At 46.4% G+C, this 18,584-nt stretch overlaps 1 protein-coding gene across 1 annotated transcript in view; it reads left to right on the top strand.

The window, feature by feature from the left end:
* Positions 1-18,584, top strand: part of LOC138265108 (vomeronasal type-2 receptor 26-like) — a 97,249-nt gene that overhangs the window by 17,506 nt on the left and 61,159 nt on the right. The window lies entirely within an intron of this gene.

Here is an 18,584-nt window from a genome sequence, read left to right as displayed (position 1 = left end):
AGGGCCATCCCCCTTTCTGCCCCACGAAGCAACAACCACCTGTGGTCACTGAGGTTTGCACCAGTGGCATCTCAAAGTGGCCCGGAGTCTCTACAGAGAGGAGCAGGGTTTCACTCATGCTCCAGCTTCTTCCCATTCCAGGCTGCCCTCGCACCTGGAGGTGGCCACTCCTTGGTTGCTCAAAACCTAGATAGGTCAGGATCACGCATGGGAGGACCAGGATGAAAGGTTGCTTTCTCTACATTCTCTCTCGCTTTCTCTCTCTCTCTGTCTCTCTCTCTCTCTTTGTCTCTCTCTTTGAATTTAGTTCAGCTGGGTCATGTTGGTGAACATTGGTTCCATCTTGGGAGGGCTTTCTGTCATATCTGGCCCCTCCATGGCCCACCAGCCACAGTTACCCTGTTACTGTCCCTCGCGTGTGTCAGTCAGATTCTCATTGACAAAAAGAGGAGCCTGCCTTCACCCAGCCCTTGGTCAAGCAACCAACAAACAAGTATAGGTGCAGGGTCCTGTTCCTGGGTTCTTTCTGGTAGGTGACCAAAGTTCAGGCTAGCACTGCCGACACTCTGGCCACTCCGCCGTTAATGGTCCTTCAGCAGGTTCACCTACAGAAACCTTGTTACATCTTTTACTTTTTATCAATAGTCAAGTTTGACCATCTTCTCTGTGCTGTGCCAGAACTGTTGCCCACCACCAACGTGGCTGATCTGAGGACCTTAGTAAACTACTGAATCAGTAATAGATTCATAAGGTGTGTACAAAGGGCATTGAAATCATCAAAATGAGATTATGACCCACCCTTCCCAGGAATTCCTCTTTCATGGGAAATATTTCCACTCATCAATCCTTGTCACAAACATGGTTCAGCAGGGTTACCAGCACCTGTCAGCATAGGGTAAACACATGCTGATCCATTTAATGGAGCGCACGTGGACCGGACATCTAAGGGCATCACCGAAACGTTATTGCTTGGTCTTGAGTGGCTGAATGCCACTTGTCACTCTTTGAAGTTTGTGTGCTGAGTAATGGAAATAAAGCAGCTAGATCTCTAGTCGGTATTGTTTATGGTCAGAACTACACCACAATCTTATTGTCTTTGAACATACGACTATGGTTCTTGGTTAATTAAAATGTTTTTGGGAAATGCTTTCACTTTGGTTCCTCTTGTGCTGGTCCAAGAATGTCACCCATAGCAGAACAATATGAATGCCCCATAGGCCCTCTTAATCGAGGACCTAGTTCTGAAAAACAGCTGCTGGCCCCCTGTCGGGGCACGTTGGTTGGAGAATGGAGCCGAGGACCGGGGCTTTGCAACCCCAGGCCTGTTGGAGCTTTGACCCAGGGCCCAGTCAAAGCTTCTTATCCTAGTGATGTAGGGGAGCCCTCCTCAGCCTATATTACCCTGCCACAGGCAGCTGCAACACATCAGGCCAGAGAATGGAGGCCAAGGCCTTGCAATCCTAAGCAAGCTGGTATTCTGATCTGGGGCCCGGTCAGAGCTTGTTATCCTGGCAAAGCAGGGGAGCCCTCCTTCGGCCTGAGGAAGCCCATCCTGGGCACTCTGAAACACAGTGGGCAAGCACACGAATTCCAGGTCCTGGGGACTCTCACCTATGGCCTGGCAGAGCTCTGACCTAAGGCCCAGCAGGTCTTTTTAGTCTGGTGAGGAATAGGAGCCCTCTCCTGGCTCACGGCAACACAGTGGTCCAGCACATGGATCACAGGCAGTCCCCAATGGAGCTCTGGACTGAGGCCCTGGCAGTGCTTTCCCCCACCTCACCACGAGCAGGGACTGGCCAATTTGTTGCTTGTATGAGGCTACCTGGACCCCTTGCAACATCAAAGGAAATCAACCAGATGCACAGTAGGTCACCCACACCGTTGCCCTCTTAATACGGAGAAAGTTTACTAGCCCTTCTTCTAATCTGTGCAGACCGAGTGACTGAGTGGGACATTCAAGCAAATGTATCTGACCTCTCTGAGCCCTGCCTACGCATGAAGCTTCAAATGAGCCTTCATTGGGACTTCCAGGGCAGCTCAAATACTAAACACTGAATCACTCCAAGAAGCGATCTATTTTGTTTATTGTACAAAAAAGTCACATGTGACGTTGATGTGGCAGATTTTGCCCAACCCATGTGGGTCTGGTAAATGTGTCACAGGAATAATTTTGCACACCCCTCATTACAGTTTTGCACACCTGGAAAAATAACACCATCATAATCAGCTGATGCAGAAGCTGTGGGAGTGAAACTTATAGTATATTGCTTGCCAGCATATGCCGACTAGATTAACTTTATCTTATCCACATTTCAAAGAGGTGCAGTGTATTTAAAGTCTTCTGCTTCTTTAGGGCCAGAACATGCAGCTGCTGCACTTGTGAAATATATTGCACCCTAATGATGGAAAATGCTGATGCTATTCAGCTATAGTTTCTCACAACTTCATTAACAGTGGTTGCAGGTAATAGAATAAAGGTGAAGCCAAAGGCATCTTAATAGGCAGCAGGTGCAGGTGTTGTATGGCTGAAGACTATTGCTATTTGTTGACCGGTGGATTCATGCGCTGTATAGGTTGAATCTACAGAATACTCTTGGTCAGCAATTGCTAACAAGCTTTGGCAAACCAAAATATCTAGCTCACATTTTAAAGACTAACTAAAACATTTTTTTAAACATGCAAACGTGAAAAATAATACAAAAAATCGCTTTCTGTATACAACACATCTATCATAAAGAATTTACTTTTGATTAATCAGTGTACCTTTGAGATATAAAATAGTCCCCCATGCATGGCAGTGCAAGCACTCTATCAGAGGCTAAGTTGTAGGAGGCTGGCCTGGTTTGTAGTGGGTACCTTGGGTACTTGCACATTATACCAGGTCCAGTTATCCGTTATTAGTGAAATGTAGTAGTGTCCTAGCAGCTTAGGCAGATAGAGGTAGCTATAGCAGAGCAGCGTAGGCTGAACTAGGAGACATGCAAAGCTCCTGCAATACCACTTATAGTTACACAGTACTAATACACAAGCAAAGACAATACTCAGTGTTACCAAAAATAAAGGTAGTTTATTTGGGTGACACAGTACCAAAAATATCTTAGAGGCAATCCTCCTTCTGGAGGTAAGTATTGTACACAATATATACACTAGACACCAAAATAAGGCAAGTAATTAGACATAGCATAGTGCAAACAATAGGAAATGCTGTAGAATGCAATGGGAGAAAATAGGTCTACGGGCAACACAAACCATATACTAAGAAAGTGGAATGTGAATCACTAATTCCCCCCTAGACATGTGTGGTGTGTGCAGAATCACTGGGAGAGTAACAATACAGTAAAGGTAAGTTAATTACTCCACCACAGAGCCCAGAAAAGCAGGAATAAAGTACTGCAAGTTTCCTTAGGACACACTACACCTCGTGATATAGATTACTGCAGTAACCAACCAAGTCTGCAAACAACATCTGCTGGATTTCTGGACCTGAAGACCTGAAAAAGAGGGGAACGTAGTCCAGAAGTCGAAAGAAGATCCAAGAAGGACAGGGGCCCCTGCCAACCCAAAAGAGGGTGCAAAAGAAGAGTCCCATGTTAGACGAAGACAGCAGGAATGCACGCTAGGAAGATGCCAGTGGGTTCCTGTGTAATGCAAAAGATGTCCCATGATTTGAAGATGGATGCAGATGTGATTTTGTGTTGGAGGTCGCCAACAAACCTTGGTTACGACAAATGTGTGTTTTGCGTCAAAATGGTACTGACTGGACCCAGGAGGGACCTGGGGGCCTCATCTTTGTGTGAGGAGGAAGAGGGGTCTCAGCGCTTTAGAGAGCCCTCGGGATGCCAGGCAGCACCCACGGGAGTCCCAGGACACAGGGACAAAGGAGGTGCAAAATGCAGTTGGTGCAGCACTATGAAGAAGTGTCCCACGCAGCCGGAGGTCAACTCAGCAAGTTGAGCATCCAGGATAGAGTGCGGGGGACCTGGGCCAGTCTGTGCATGAAGGAATTTTGCAAATAGTTCACAGAGGCCTCAGGAGGTGAAGAAGACGTGGTGCACAGGGGTACTGTCGCTCTCAGGGAAGGAAAGGTCTCACCTCCTCCAAATTACGTCAGCAGGACCACAGGACAGTCTGTGTAGATGGGGACCACCCTCTGTGTTACAAGGAGCACGCTTGTCGCTGTAAGAGGAGTCCAAGAGAACCAGTTGTCAACGAAGGTGCCTGTGCGAGCAGGGGAGTGCCTCCGTCCCGTGGCGGGAGATTTCTTTGGCCCTTCTGGTGCAGAGAGAAGACAGGCAGTCCTCAGAGCCTGCAAACCATGGAAACTGTTGCAGTTGCTGGCTGGAGATGAAGTTGCAGAAGAAAAGTATCCCTTGTGGATACTTTGTTGCTGTTAGAGCGGTTCCTGGACCAGGCTGCGGTTGATCCGAGGTCAGAAGTAGTAGTTGCAGAGGTTTCCTGAAGGAAACTTGCAAGCAGAATCTGAAGAGAATCCACAGGAGAGACCCTAAATAGCCCTGAGAGGGGGATTGGCTACCTTATCAGGGATGGACCTATCAGGATGGGTCTCTGACGTCACCTGCTGGCACTGGCCTCTCAGAGCCCTCCAGAGTGCCCCCTCACCTTGCAAAGCAAGATGGCTGAAGTCTAGGACACACTGGAAGAGCTCCAGGCACCACCCCTAGGGTGGAGATGGACAGGGGAGTGGTCACTCCCCTTTCTTTTGTCCAGTTTCGTGCCAGAGCAGGGGACAAGGGGAACCTGAATCGGTGTAGACTGGCTTATGCAAGGAGGGCACCATCTGTGCCCTTCAAAGCATTTCCAGAGGCTGGGGGAGGCTACCCTTCCCCAGCCTCTAACACCTATTTTCAAAGAGAGAGGGTGCAACACCCTGCTCTCAGAGGAAATGCTTGGTTCTGCCTTCCTGGGACTGAGCTGCTCAGACCCCAGGAGGGCAGAACCCTGCCTGTGAGGTGGCAGCAGCTTTAGCTGTAGTGCAAGCCTCAGAGAGCTGGTTTGGCAGTACTGGGTGTACATGGTGGAGCCCCTAGGATGCATGGATTGGCTCCCCAATACCAGATTTGGAATGGGGGGACAATTCAATGATCTTAGACACCATACATGGCCACATTCAGAGTTACCATTGTGAAGCTACATATAGGTATGGACCTATATGTAGTGCTCGCGTGTAATGGCGTCCCTGCACTCACAAAGTCCGGGGAAATGGCCCTGAACTATGTGGGGGCACATTTGCTAGTGCAAGGGTGCCCTCACACTTAGTAACTTTGCACCTAACCTTCAGCAAGTGAAGGGTAGACATATAGGTGACTTATAAGTTACTTAAGTGCAGTGAAAATGGCTGTGAAATAGTGTGTTCACTATTTCACGCAGGCTGCAATGGCAGGCCTGTGGAAGGGTTTGTCTGAGCTCCTTATGGGTGGCAAATGAAATGCTGCATCCCTTAAGGATCTCTTGGAACCCCAATGCCCTGGGTACCTATGCACCATATACTTGGGACTTATAAGGGGGGTCCAGGGTGCCAATTGAAATTGGTAAATGAAGTCACTAGCCTACAGTGACAAATTTAAAAGCAGAGAGAGCATAAGCAGTGAGGTTCTGATTAGCAGAGCCTCAGTGACACAGGCAAGCACTATACAGACACACACATTAGGCAATACATTAGGAGCTCTGGGGTTCTGACCAGCAGGATCCCAGTGAGACAGGCAAAAACATACTGACATACAGGAAAAGAATGGGGATAACATGCCAAGAAAGATGGTACTTTCCTACAGTGTGTTCCAATTTGTTCTCTTCTGTAAAGTGATTCTAAAAAGGAATCTTTGAAGCATTATTTTCTCGGTCTGTTATGCTGTACTGTGGTAATAAGCAATGTTATCTTTTTACTACAGTAATTTATGCCATGCTAGTGAAAATAAAGGTGGCCTAATAACACATTATTTAGAGCACCTACACTAATACATGACAATCAGTTCCTTGATTACTACACTGAAAAGGTCAAATTCCATCTTATTATCACAGTGCAGTGAAAATGACATGAGAGAGCACTCATTCTCTATCTGTGGATCTTTCAAAGATTCACATGCTTGAATTATTCCCCGACATCAGGCAGGGAACCCTTGGCAGTAAATGTTAACTTCAAAACAGCAGATGACATTGAAAAATACATTGAAAACAACCATACAACTACCGGTGCCTAACCCACTTCATTTTATGATCTGAACTCCAGCCAATAAGGTGGATAGGTTCAGAGCTCCAGCCTTCATCAGAGGAACCAACTTTCAGATTTTCTAAAGTCTGTTAAGTCAATGGATTGGAATCCTCTCTGCTCTTCTCCAGAATAATTTCTCCAGTAGAACCTGAGGGTTTATGCCTCAAGTCTAACACCCCTTTCTCAGAAGGGAAGTCTTGCATTACCTTTTGTGGCTGGATGGATCCACAGACCTCTGTCTTTTTCAACAAGTCAGAATCTTCCAACAAGAAAAGTCTCTTCTACCCCTGTTACACTTGTGGGGCTAGACCTTTTTTGGGGAATAAGTCATACACAAGAGGCCTGATTCACAAAGGTAAGTAGCACTTTTGAGTAAGTTTACACTTTTTAGATGGTGCTCAGTGATGGAGACGTTTACATGTGTGTACACACATTTTCCTTGTGCATACAGCTGCTGCTGTGAGGAGGGGGAAGACCACCTGTGATGATATTGGCATGCAGTGGGGGAACCCTTGCCGGTTGGGGTGTTGGAGAAAGGTGCAGTGTGCCATGAGAACGAGCCGAGCTGACACAGGACTGTCTTTGTGGGCATTCTCAGTGCTCCCTGCCCAGCGCCCTGCCATAGCAGAATACAACAGTTAGCCCTGCCACTTAGGTGAACAGCTAACAGTATGCAGGTGTGCGATGCAACTGGCCATATTAGTGTTTGGTGCTGTTTGCGGCCCACGACAACCCCAACTGCCCATCCGGCCCCACTTACAATCTGCTGGCCTTCTCCCGATTTTCACCTCTTCTTTCACTCTTGAGACACTTTTTAATTAAGTATTGTTTAGTGGATTGATGTGGACTGGAATAGAGGTAGTGGGTGTATTACACTGCTCTATTGTTGCCCATCTATTACATCATTTTATCATTAATAACTGGTTATTCATCGTATCAATACCAACTGCAGTCCTCTGCAGTCAACTGCAATTATAACTGAAACAATTAGAGGCTATTGAAGGTAATAAAAGACAGAGCTGAAATAAACCTTGATAAAGGACAAAGAAAGCCTGTATAGGCTGCATAGCCAAATGATGCGCACATGAAGTTCTTTGCTCTTAAAAGTACATACAACAAGGCCCAAAGTCAAAACTGGTAAGAAAAAGCAGGAGAATCAGCTCCCACAGAAGTACTGTAACTCTTTTTAATTACAAGATCCTCCACCAAGCTTGCCATGGATAAACTAACAACCTTCAATGAGGGAATAAAAAAGTATTACAAAGTAAAAAATGAGCAACAAACTGAGGCACATTTACGGAGTGCTACGATATCAATAACAAAATGATTCTGCTTGATTGGGACGAATATATTACCAGAAATTGCAAGCCACTCCACCCTCTCAAAACAAATGTAATCAACATAGGAGAGCAAGTAAAACTCCTAATAATTACACTGACACTGACGACTCCTGTGGAAAACTAGAAGAGCAATATATTGAGGATGAGGAGATCCTCAGAGCAATGGATCCGTTTGACCCCTTAAAACAAGATCAAATTCAGTCCCCTACGATGATAATGATGATAATGTCACAAGAGCCAGTTAGCAAAGGTGGGCATCATGAAATGAATATCATAGATAATGACCTTGTAGTAAAGACAGTCAAAACGTCCCTGCCACATAAAACTCTGGAAGTACATGAAAAGTAAAAGAATATGATCTAAACACCCAAACTAATAATGGCATTGACGCTGTCAGGAATGGACTGGGATGGTGGGACGTGATGGACAAAGCCATAACAGCTATTGGGCAAGCCGCCATAATGCATGCAGATAAATTAGAGATGCAAATAATCATTTTACAATAATTTGCAACCTATGTAAGAAATATTGACACTCGGTTAGACAACGAGATAAGTCCACAGACTTGTGGTAATGGTCACATTTATGAGGAAAAATAGGTTAGATGTGTCTCCGGTGGGGAATTGACAGCGCCCATCCCAGTTACTCGGGGAGTGAGGCAAGGGTGTGTCCTTGCCCCGACCTTGTTCTTATTATACATCAGTGATTTAGTGGCCCAGCTACAGTTGTGTAAGCATAATGCCACAACTCCAGCTAATAAGAAAGTCCCAGCACTCCTGTTTGCCGATGACACCTTACTTGTTTCCAAATCTCCTATGGGTTTACAAAATTTGGCGGACCAGTTTTGTGTTTTCTGCAAGCAGAGAGGACTCAAGAACAATCTTACCAAGACCAAGTATATGGTCTTGAACCTGTGCTACACAATCCTCCCGCCCCTGGCCTCAAATGATCTTCCTTTGGAGAGAATAAGTACTTTTCAATATCTAGGGTTTAATCTCACAGAGCATTTTGCCTGGGCTGCACATATTCAGAAGTGTAAACCTAAGCTAGAGCATTACACAGGTGGCATCCTGAAGACATTCAGGGATCTAGTTTTCAGTTGTTATCCCCAGCTCTCCATATTTATAATTTGCAAGCACTCTGGGATCATTATATGGAGGAGTAAAAGTAAGGGGGCATGTGATCTAGGATTGCTGGAAAATCGATCTTTACGACTTTTAACCAGTCTCCCCTCTAGTACTCCACTCTTTCCCCTCTGGCTAGAACTTAGCCATAGAGCCTTTGTCCACAGAGTGGGTCTTAGACTCTTAATGTATTGGAGAAGGCTTTGGTCCTCTGTGGATTTAGTGCCATATCGGATGGGACTGGAGAAGATTTTAAGGTTTCCTGTAGCTACCAGGATACCCTGGGTTGGGATGGCTATATCAAATCTCACTTAATAGAACTAGGGTGTGAGCATTTGTGGACGAACCCAGATACTGCATGCAGAATATAGAAGTCCATCTTCAAGTGGACTTATTGGAGGCGTATAGAAGATGGTTCCGTAGAAGTGGGAGAGTGGGCCTTCTGACCACAGCCTTACTAGAGTTTATAGATGTCTACACCTTGGAGGAGTAGATGGATGTTATTGAGTCACAGCTAGCTAAAACACTGTATATCAAGTTTTGTATTGGGACCCTGCTGCTCCGTTCTTTTACTGCCAAATGGCAATGCCCCTCTACCGATTCTGACACGACCTGTCCCATCTGTCCTTAAGTAAATGAATGTGTTAATCATGCTGAATTTGCATTAGGGGGAAGAGAGACATGGATATTGCCAGGAGATTGTTGCGTCCTCAGTGCTGTGTGTTGGTCAACTGTTATATGGATTGGTTAGGGGGATTGTATGATACTTAATGGTTTTATTATTCCAATCAAGTGGACCTATTATGTACGTCTTGTTTTTTATCTCAAGTTAAGTCACGAGGAGTTCATTTTTATGTAATTTAGGAAGTTTATTTTAAATTGTGGAGCCTATATGTTGACAATCATGCCTCTATTTATGGACAATGTCTTTTTTTAGAGCTTTCTCTGTTGATGTTTCAATTATTTCATTTTTATGGTGTTATGTATTTTCATGGCATTAATAATTGCTGAATAAAGCTTAATTGATTGAAATTAGGAATGGTGTGTGCCCTTCCGGGAATAATATCAGAACAGGTCAAAGAATGTAAAACTATAGCGTCTAAATCCAGTTTAAGAGAGAACGTTGATAAACATGATGGCCATGGCAGGGAGGCACCTTGGCCCGTCTTCTGTTGGCCTGATGGAACAACTTGCTGGAACACCGAGTATTTAAAACCCACCCCACAATAAGGCTGAGATAAATCCCTCAGATGAAGGTACACCACGCCGAATCAGGGTGGAGGCAGCATCCACCAGTCACTCAAGGAAATAAAAAAAAATGTTTATGGAAACTAAGCAAAAAACTAAATTGCCACACAAAGGTTGAACAGAAAGTAATTCCCATATTTGAAGACTATCCGTCTATGTGAAAGACAATGACCAAAGGTCAAATAAATGATAAAGTTATGCTGAGAAGTGATATTATTTACAGTAAGGAACAGCTAATACAAGAGGGTCAAGGAATGGCTCCTATAACGGACCTCACAAACAAACAGAGAAAAACACACCAGAAAAAAAACACATCAAGTCACAGACACAGATGTGAGCCCTCCAAAAAAGATAATGATTGCATATTCTCAGACAGATGTGATGGGACCAAATGTCTGGCAGTACACGTCTGTTCCCAGAGTTGGGGGGAACTTCATGGTCTCAATATCTGCAAAACATGAATGAGGGGGAAATCCCGAAACCTCAGTTACCAGGGAACAGCAAGTAAAAGGCCACCTGACACCAACTATTGCAAACGTCACTCTGGCGCCTAGGATATCACAGGTGGTAGAAAATAATAATAAGACTCAAGCGCAGGACACTCATTTCCATTTATGAAATGTAAGTCACTGCACTAACTGCCTCGTGCCCAGCGATGAGCACAAATGGATGGAAAGAACACATATCGCCCCTATGATAGCAAGTGATCACATACGACCAGCCCATCTAGTAGGACCAGAAAAATATGTCTGTCATGAGATCACAAGCATCCCAGAAGTAGAACAGGGTGGGACGGTAAACCTTTGTGAAGACCTTTTCTCCTGTACTCAATAAGACGATCTGCTGGACAAGACTTGAAATCATTGAATCTAAAGATCTTGAATGTATTGTCTTTATACCTGAGACAAAGGATCATCCAAGGGAAGCGACTAAAGTGCAGTTTCAACAAGCAGAGACAGTAAGACAAGTTGAGGGCCAAGCAAAAGTACTGGCACAATTGGGAGACTCTAATCCGTAAATTGGTAAAGCCAGATTATCCATTGAATCTTGGTAAAATGCACCACACTAAGCCAGAGAGGGAGTCTGCACTACGCTGCCCAAAAGGCCCAGAAAATGTAAGGACTGGAACAGAGTTGATTCAGGTGAAGAAGAACCTACTTGGCAATGCCAGGGTCTGCAGGTTAATACACAACACCGTGAATGGCGAAAGGCCATCGCAGGCGAAACTACAGCATAGTACATCCTTAAACCATTCGACTACTATGCAACTTTGTTCCTGGATCATCCGCGGTGTAAATAATCTCATAGCCAACAGCGACGTTATAGAGAAAATTAACAAAAATAAAATAATCTCCCTGCCTAAAAAGTGGCAATTAGCTGAAACAACTCTTCAGATGAACCGTCCGCGAAAGGGGGGCAGCAACCCAGTAGTGTATCAATCCTAATCCAAAAATCCCTGGCGCTACATGGAACACAACTGGCGAGCGGTCTCGGCCCTACATATTTGTAAAATTAGCACCCGCCAACAGAAAACATTTTATGAAAGTGACATCAGTCATTGTTGGAAGCTTTTATATCAACCCAAAAGAACCAAAGAAAAGAATAGTAGCTGCAGAAGGTTTGAAAGTAACCAAACTACTAAAACAACAGTATCAAGAAGCCATGTGGGATATAGTGGGGGACTTCAATATGTACCTTCTAGAAACAGCAAAGCCTTTAATATGGCAGCAGGACGACATTCCCCAGATCTGCTTAGTGAATGTCAAGGACATTGAAGGAAAAACGACTACCACTGTCAACCTGCAAGGCTATAGAACTTGAAATGGTAGAAGTGTTTTAAAACAACCACCAACTTCCATGTACAATGCACAAAAACGTTTGTCACTAATTGTAATTTTGAGTGCAGACCCAAATAAAATCACTCAGGTGAGCAAGTTTCAACTGCACCCCAGTTTGATTGGTGATCATGCAATGTTGATTTGGACTCTCTCCACGTCTGCACCTAGGTTACCCCAAGGTAAAACAATTGGAGACCAGGCGGGAGTATGTGGCCTTTGCAGAATAAAATGTTCTATTGTGAGATATATACCAGAATAGAGAAACTGAAGAAATTCCTACATGCAGAGTCAAATGACCAGGCATCAACCTCGACACCAATGGGCCGATCTTACTGCGCAGGTACTAAACCAGTTCTCAAGTCATGTATATGTAATTCTGAAAAGGGGCAACCTCTTTACCAGAACTAAGCGCTTGTAAGCAAAAATTGAACAGCCGTCTAAGAAGAGGTCGTATCAATACAAACTACTGCGTACTAATTTCCGGCATACGGAGGCAAGAAAGGCCTACAGATCCAAGTTATGGGAAATCCAAAGAAAACTGAAGAAAAGTAGTGGATTAAACTTTATGAAGCCTTGAAAATAAAAAAAAATCAAGCAAGATTTGGAGGCTTTTGCAGAAACGGTCAAATGGAAACGTGCAGAGCTTGGCACCTAGCATTCTGGCAGAAAAATGGGTTGACTGTGTAACAAATCTATATGCCACATCTGATGAAGGAATGCACACGGAGATCTTAATAGTCCTTGGTGTCGGGCACTGTTCGGTGGCAGGATAACAACTATAACACAGACAGAATAAGTTCACTAATTGCCTTACTTCTCTTGGCCGGTGCTCCCGCAAAAGAAGAATGGGCAACTTTACTAATCGTGCTGTTTCAGCACTGTATTATGACAAAAAACATTCCTGAAAGCTAGAGGGGCTCTATGTTAAAAGGTCCAACAAATCAGCTGGCCAACTTCAGACTGTAGGAAAGTACCCTCTTTTTGGCATGTTACCCCCAATTTCTGCCTGATGTCAGTGTGTTTTGACTGTGTCACTGGGACCCTGCTAGCCAGGACCCCAGGGCTTATGGTTGTTGGCCTGCTTCTCAGTGTGTTTCGCTGTTTTTGGAAGAATGCTTGACTGTGTCACTACAGTCCTGCTAACCAGGACCGCAGTGCTTATGCTCTTTCTGTCCTCAAATTGATTACGTCATACTGGTAACCCAGTATTTCAATCCAAGTTGGCATACTGGTGCCCCCTTATAAGTCCCTCGTATATGGTACCTAGGTGCCCAGGGCATTGGGATTCCTGGGGATCCCTATGGGCTGCAGCATTTCTTTTGCCACCCCATGCAAAGGCTTCTATAGGACTGCCATTGCAGCCTGTGTGAAAATGGGGCATGCACCCTTTTACTGCCATTTACACTGCACCAGGTCACTCATAAGTCACCTATATGTCAGGCCTTTCAACCTTGAAGGCTGTGTGCAAGGTACCTGTGTGTGAAGGCACACCTGCACTAGCAGAGGTGCCCCCACATTGTCCAGGACCATTTTCCCAGACTGCGCGAGTGTGGGGATGCCATTTTACGTGTGCACTGGACATAGGTCAATACCTTTATCTAACTTCAGAATAGTAACTGTGATTATTCCCATGTAAGGTGTCTAACAACTGCGAATTGTACCCCATTCCTGATTATAGTATTGGTTGCACAATTCAAATGCACTCAGGGGGCTCCACAGGGGACCCCCAGTACTGCCATACCAGCCTTCTGAGGTTTTCCAGGCAACCTCAGCTGCTGCCACCTCACAGATAGGTTTCTTCCCTCCTGTTGCTTGAGAAGCTCAAGCCCAGGAAGGCAGAAAAAAGGATTTTGTTTGGGAGAGGGGTGTTACACCCTCTTCCTTTGGAAACAGGTGTTACCGGCATGGGAGGGGTGGCCTCCCAGAGCCTCTGGAAATGCTTTGAAGGGCACAGATGGTGCTCTCCTTGCATAATCCAGTCTACACCAGTTCAGGGACTCCCAGTCTATACTCTGGTGTGCAGCTGGACAAGGGAAATGGGAGTGACAACTCCCCTGTCCATCACCATCCCACGGGTGGTGCTCATAGCTCCTCCAGAGGGTCCCTGGGTTCTGCCATCTTGTTTTCAGGACGGGCAGGGAACTCTGGGAGCATCTGAGTCGCTAGTGCCAGCAGGTGATGCCAGAGCCCACCCCTGATAGGTGTTTACCTGGTTAGGTGACCTAGGGGTGTTTCTTCAGATTCGGATTGCAAGACTCCAGCAGGAATCCTCTGCATCCTTTCCTTCATCTTCTACAATGGAATTGCAGAAGACCCCTCCAGACAGTACCCCCATGCACCACATTTCACCCTGCGATGCACAGCTAACTGAGTGGTTCTCCGACGGCGTGGGATCCCTTTGTGTCATGCTGCATGGGCCTCCATTTGCACCTTCTTTGTCCCCATGCTGTGGGTCTCCTGTGCATGTTCCCTGGTCTTTTGAGGCCTCTCTGAGTTGCTAAGGGCCCCCACTGTCTTCCCCTCCTGGGTAGAGGCCACCGGATCACTCCTGGTCCCAGGCAGCGCATTTTCCACTAAACATGAGTTTTGCGGGTGCCAAGGCTTGTTGGCAGAATACAGCAATGCAAACCAGACTGCAATCATCCATCTGGCGTCGGACATCTCTTGCACCAACCAGGAACCCGAATCCATCTTCTTGGGTGCATAACTGACTTTTTCTCCTCACCACTGGTTCTTCTTTTGCACCTTCATCCGGGTTAGCAGGGGCTCCCGTTCTCCCTGGACTCTCCATCGGTCCTTGGACTTGGTGCCATTGCACTGGGGCTCCAGGAGATCCATACGAACTGCAGCATTTCTTTTGTCAGCCATAGGGAGCCCATGCAAAGGCTTCTACAAGGCTGCCATTGCAGCCTGTGTGAAATAGTGCCTGCACTTTTTCACAGCCATTTTCACTGCACCAGGTCACTTATAAGTCACCTATATGTCAGGCCTTCAGACCCTGAAGGCTAGGTGCAAAGTACCTCTGTCTGAGGGCACCCCTGCACTAGCAGAGGGGCCCCAACATTGTCCAGGCACATTTTTACGGACTTCTTGAGTGTGGGGATACCATTTTAAGTGTGCACTGGACATAGGTCAATACCTATGTCCAGCTTCACAATGATAAATCCCAATTTGGCCACGTCAGGTGTCTAACAACTGGGAAGTATACCCCACCACTGATTCCAGTATTGGTTTTACAATTCCATGCACTCTGGGGGCTCCACAGTGGACCTCCAGTACTGCCATACTAGCCTTCTGAGGTTTTCACTGCAGCCCCAGCTGCTGCCACCTCACAGACAGGCTTCTGCCCTCCTGGGCTTGAGCAGCTCAATCCCATGAAGGCAGAACAATGCAGTTCCTTTAGGAGAGGGGTGCCACACACTCTCCCTTTGGAAATAGGTGTTACAGGCATGGGAGGGGTATCCTCCCAGAGCCTCTGGAGATGCTTTGAAGGGCACAGATGGTGCCCTCCTTGCATAATCCAGTCTACACCAGTTCAGGGACCTCTAGTCCTTGCTCTGGTGCAAAACTGGACAAAGGAAAGGGGAGTGACCACTCCCCTGTCCGTCACCACCCCAAAGGGGGTGCCCAGAGTTCCTCCAGAGTGTCCCTGGGTTTTGCCATCTTGGATTCCAAGGTGGTGCGGCACTCTGGGAGCATCTGAGTGGCCAGTGCCAGCAGGTGACATCAGAGACCCCTCCTGATAGGAGCTTACCTGTTTAGGTGACTAATCCCACTCGCAGGGCTATTTTTTTCTGGGTGTTTCTTCAGATTCGGATTGCAGAGTCCAGCAGGAATCCTCTGCATCCTTTACTTCATCTTCTACCAACAAAACTGCAACAAAGAAGCAAAGATGACTTCTGCAACCTTGTAACTGCAGCAACTTCAACTATTTTCAGGTTGTGCATCCTCTGAGGACTGCCTGTCTTTAGCCTGCATCAGAAGAACTGAAGGAATTTCCTGTGGAGTGACTGAGTCACTTCCCTGCTTCAGAAGGCACCTCTCTGCAGTGACAACCAGTGACTTGGGTCCCCTCTCCAGATGACAAGCTTGAATCCAGCAACATGTGTGGTGGACTAAAGTGACTCCAACTGTCCCAACGTCCAGCTGTCCAACTTTGGTGGAGGGAAGAGCTTGCCTCCCCACGCGAGACAGGACCCCCGTGCACCATGTGACTTGCACTTGCCAAGGCTTGTGTGCGACCTTCCAAGAAGTTCTTTGTGCACAGCACAGCTTAGGCCCCCAGCACTCCATCCTGAAATGCACAGCTTCCTGAGTGGTTCTCCAGAGGCGTGGGAATCCTTTGTGTTGTGCTGTCTGGGCCTCCATTTGCACCTCCTTTGTCCCCGTGCTGTGGGACTCCTGTGCGTGCTGCCTGGTCTTCTGAGGGTTCTCTGAGTTGCTGAGAGCCCCCTCTGTTTCCCCCTTCTGGGTAGAGGCCAGCAAGTCCCTCCTGGTCCCAGTCAGCGCCATTTTCTGCAAACCACGTGTTTTGCGTGAGCCAAGGCTTGTTGGCGGAATCCAGCGACGCAAATCAGACTGCATTCATCCACTTGGCTTGGGCCATCTTCTGCACCAACCAGGAACCCACATCTGTCTTCTTTGGTGTAATCCTGACTTTGTCTTCTCACCTGAGATTCTTCTTTTGCACCTTCATCCGGGTTAGCAGGAGCCCCCGTTCTCCCTGGACTCTCCATCGGTCCTTGGACTTGGTGCCCTTCTTCCAGAGGACTCAAGGTCCAGGAATCCATCATTGGTGTCTTGCAGTATCTTCTGGTTCTTGCATTATCTTCTATCACGACTTCTAGAGTGTTTTAGGAAACTTGCTGTGTTTTACTCTTTCCTGGTCTCTGGGGTGAGGTATATTCCTTACCTTTGGTGTTTTCTTTCTCCCAGCGCCCCTCTGCACACCACACTTGCCTAGGTGGGAAACCGCATTTCACATTCCTCTATTTTACTATATGGTTTCTGTTCCCCCTAAGTCCATTGCAACCTATTGTGATTTTTACTATTTGCACTGTTTTCCTACTATGTACTTATCTGTTTTTTGTTACTAGTGTATATATTGTGTAATTGACTTATCTCCTAAGAGAGCATAGTTTCCAAAGTATTTTTGGCATTGTGTCACTAAAATAAAGTACCTTTATTTTTGTAACACTGAGAATTGTCTTTCATGTGTGTGAGTACTGTGTGACTACAGTGGTATAGCAAGAGCTTTGCATGTCTCCTAGTTCATCCTGGCTGCTCTGCTACATCTATGTCTCGACAGCCTGGCTTCTAGACACTGACTACATTTCACTAATAAGGGATAACTGGACCTGGTATAAAGTGTAAGTACCTTTGGTACCCACTACAAACCAGGCCAGCCTCATACAAAAGGTGAAAACCCTAAATTGTTGAGGTGTTTCATTTCCCTACAGGGGATAGACTTTACAGTGGAACATAGACCTGGGAGCAACCAGTCTAATACATATGGACTCTCCAGATATTCCCACTTAGACAATGAAGACTCATCTGGGCAAGGTTAGACTTATTGTCCCTCGTTTGGGTGGGGGGTGTTGTGTGGCAAAGTACCCTATTTTTCTCACGTTACCCCCAATTTCTTCCTGATGTCAGTGTGTTTTTACTGTGTCACCGGGATCCTGCTAGCCAGGTCCCCAGTGCTTACTGTTCCTTGCGTGCTTGTCAATATGTTTCACTGTTTTTGAAAGTATGCTTGACTGTGGCACTGGAATCCTGCTAACCAGGACCTCAGTGCATATGCACTCTCTGTTCTCATATTGATCACTACATATTGGTAACCCAGTATTTCACTCCAAATTGGCATACTGGTGCCCCCTTATAAGTTCCTAATATATTGTACCTAGGTACACAGGGCATTGGGTTCCAGAGGATCCATATGGACTGCAGCATTTCTTTTGCCACCCATAGGGAGCCTATGCAAACTCTTCTACAGGACTGCCATTGCAGTCTATGTGAAATGGTGCATGCACCCTATCACTGCCATTTACACTGCACCAGGTCACTAATAAGTCAACTATAAGTCAGGCCTTTCAACCCTGAAAGCTGTGTGCAACGTACCTGTGTGTGAGGGCACCTCTGCACTAGCCCAAGTCATCCAGGACCATTTTCCCAGACTACGTGAGTGTGGGGACGGCATTTTACACGTGCACTGGATATAGGTCAACACCAGCATCACAATGGTAACTCTAAATATGACCATGTAAGGCGCCTAACAACTGGGAATTGTACCCCAATCCTGATTATAGTATTGGTTGCACATGTCCATGCACTCTGGGGGATCCACAGGGGAGCCCCAGTACTGCCCTATCAGCTTTATGAGGTTTTCCAGGCAGCCCCTGCTGCTGCCACCTCACAGACAGGTTTCTGCCCTCCTGTTGCTTGAGCAGCTCCAGCCCAGAAAGGCAGAACAAATAATTTCCTTAGGGAGAGGGGTAGGTGTTACAGGCATAGGAGGTGTAGCCTCCCAAAGCCTCTGGAAATGCTTTGAATGGCACAGATGATGCACTCCTTGCATAATCCAGTCTACACCAGTTCAGGGACTCCTAGTCCCTGCTCTGGAGCGAAACTGGACAAAGGAAAGGGGAGTGACCACTCCCCTGTCCATCACCACCCCAGGGGTGGTGCTCAGAGCTCCTCTAGAGTATCCTTGGGTTCTGTCATCTTGTTTTCATGATAGGGAGGGATCTCTGGGAGGATCTAAGTGGCCAGTGCCAGGAGGTGACTTCAGAGACCTCCCATGATAGGT

This window comes from Pleurodeles waltl, chromosome 11 (genome assembly GCF_031143425.1).
Source record: "Pleurodeles waltl isolate 20211129_DDA chromosome 11, aPleWal1.hap1.20221129, whole genome shotgun sequence".
NCBI lineage: Eukaryota > Metazoa > Chordata > Amphibia > Caudata > Salamandridae > Pleurodeles > Pleurodeles waltl.
The sequence above is the reverse complement of the archived record's forward strand: the minus strand, read 5'-3'. Positions and strand labels throughout refer to the sequence as shown.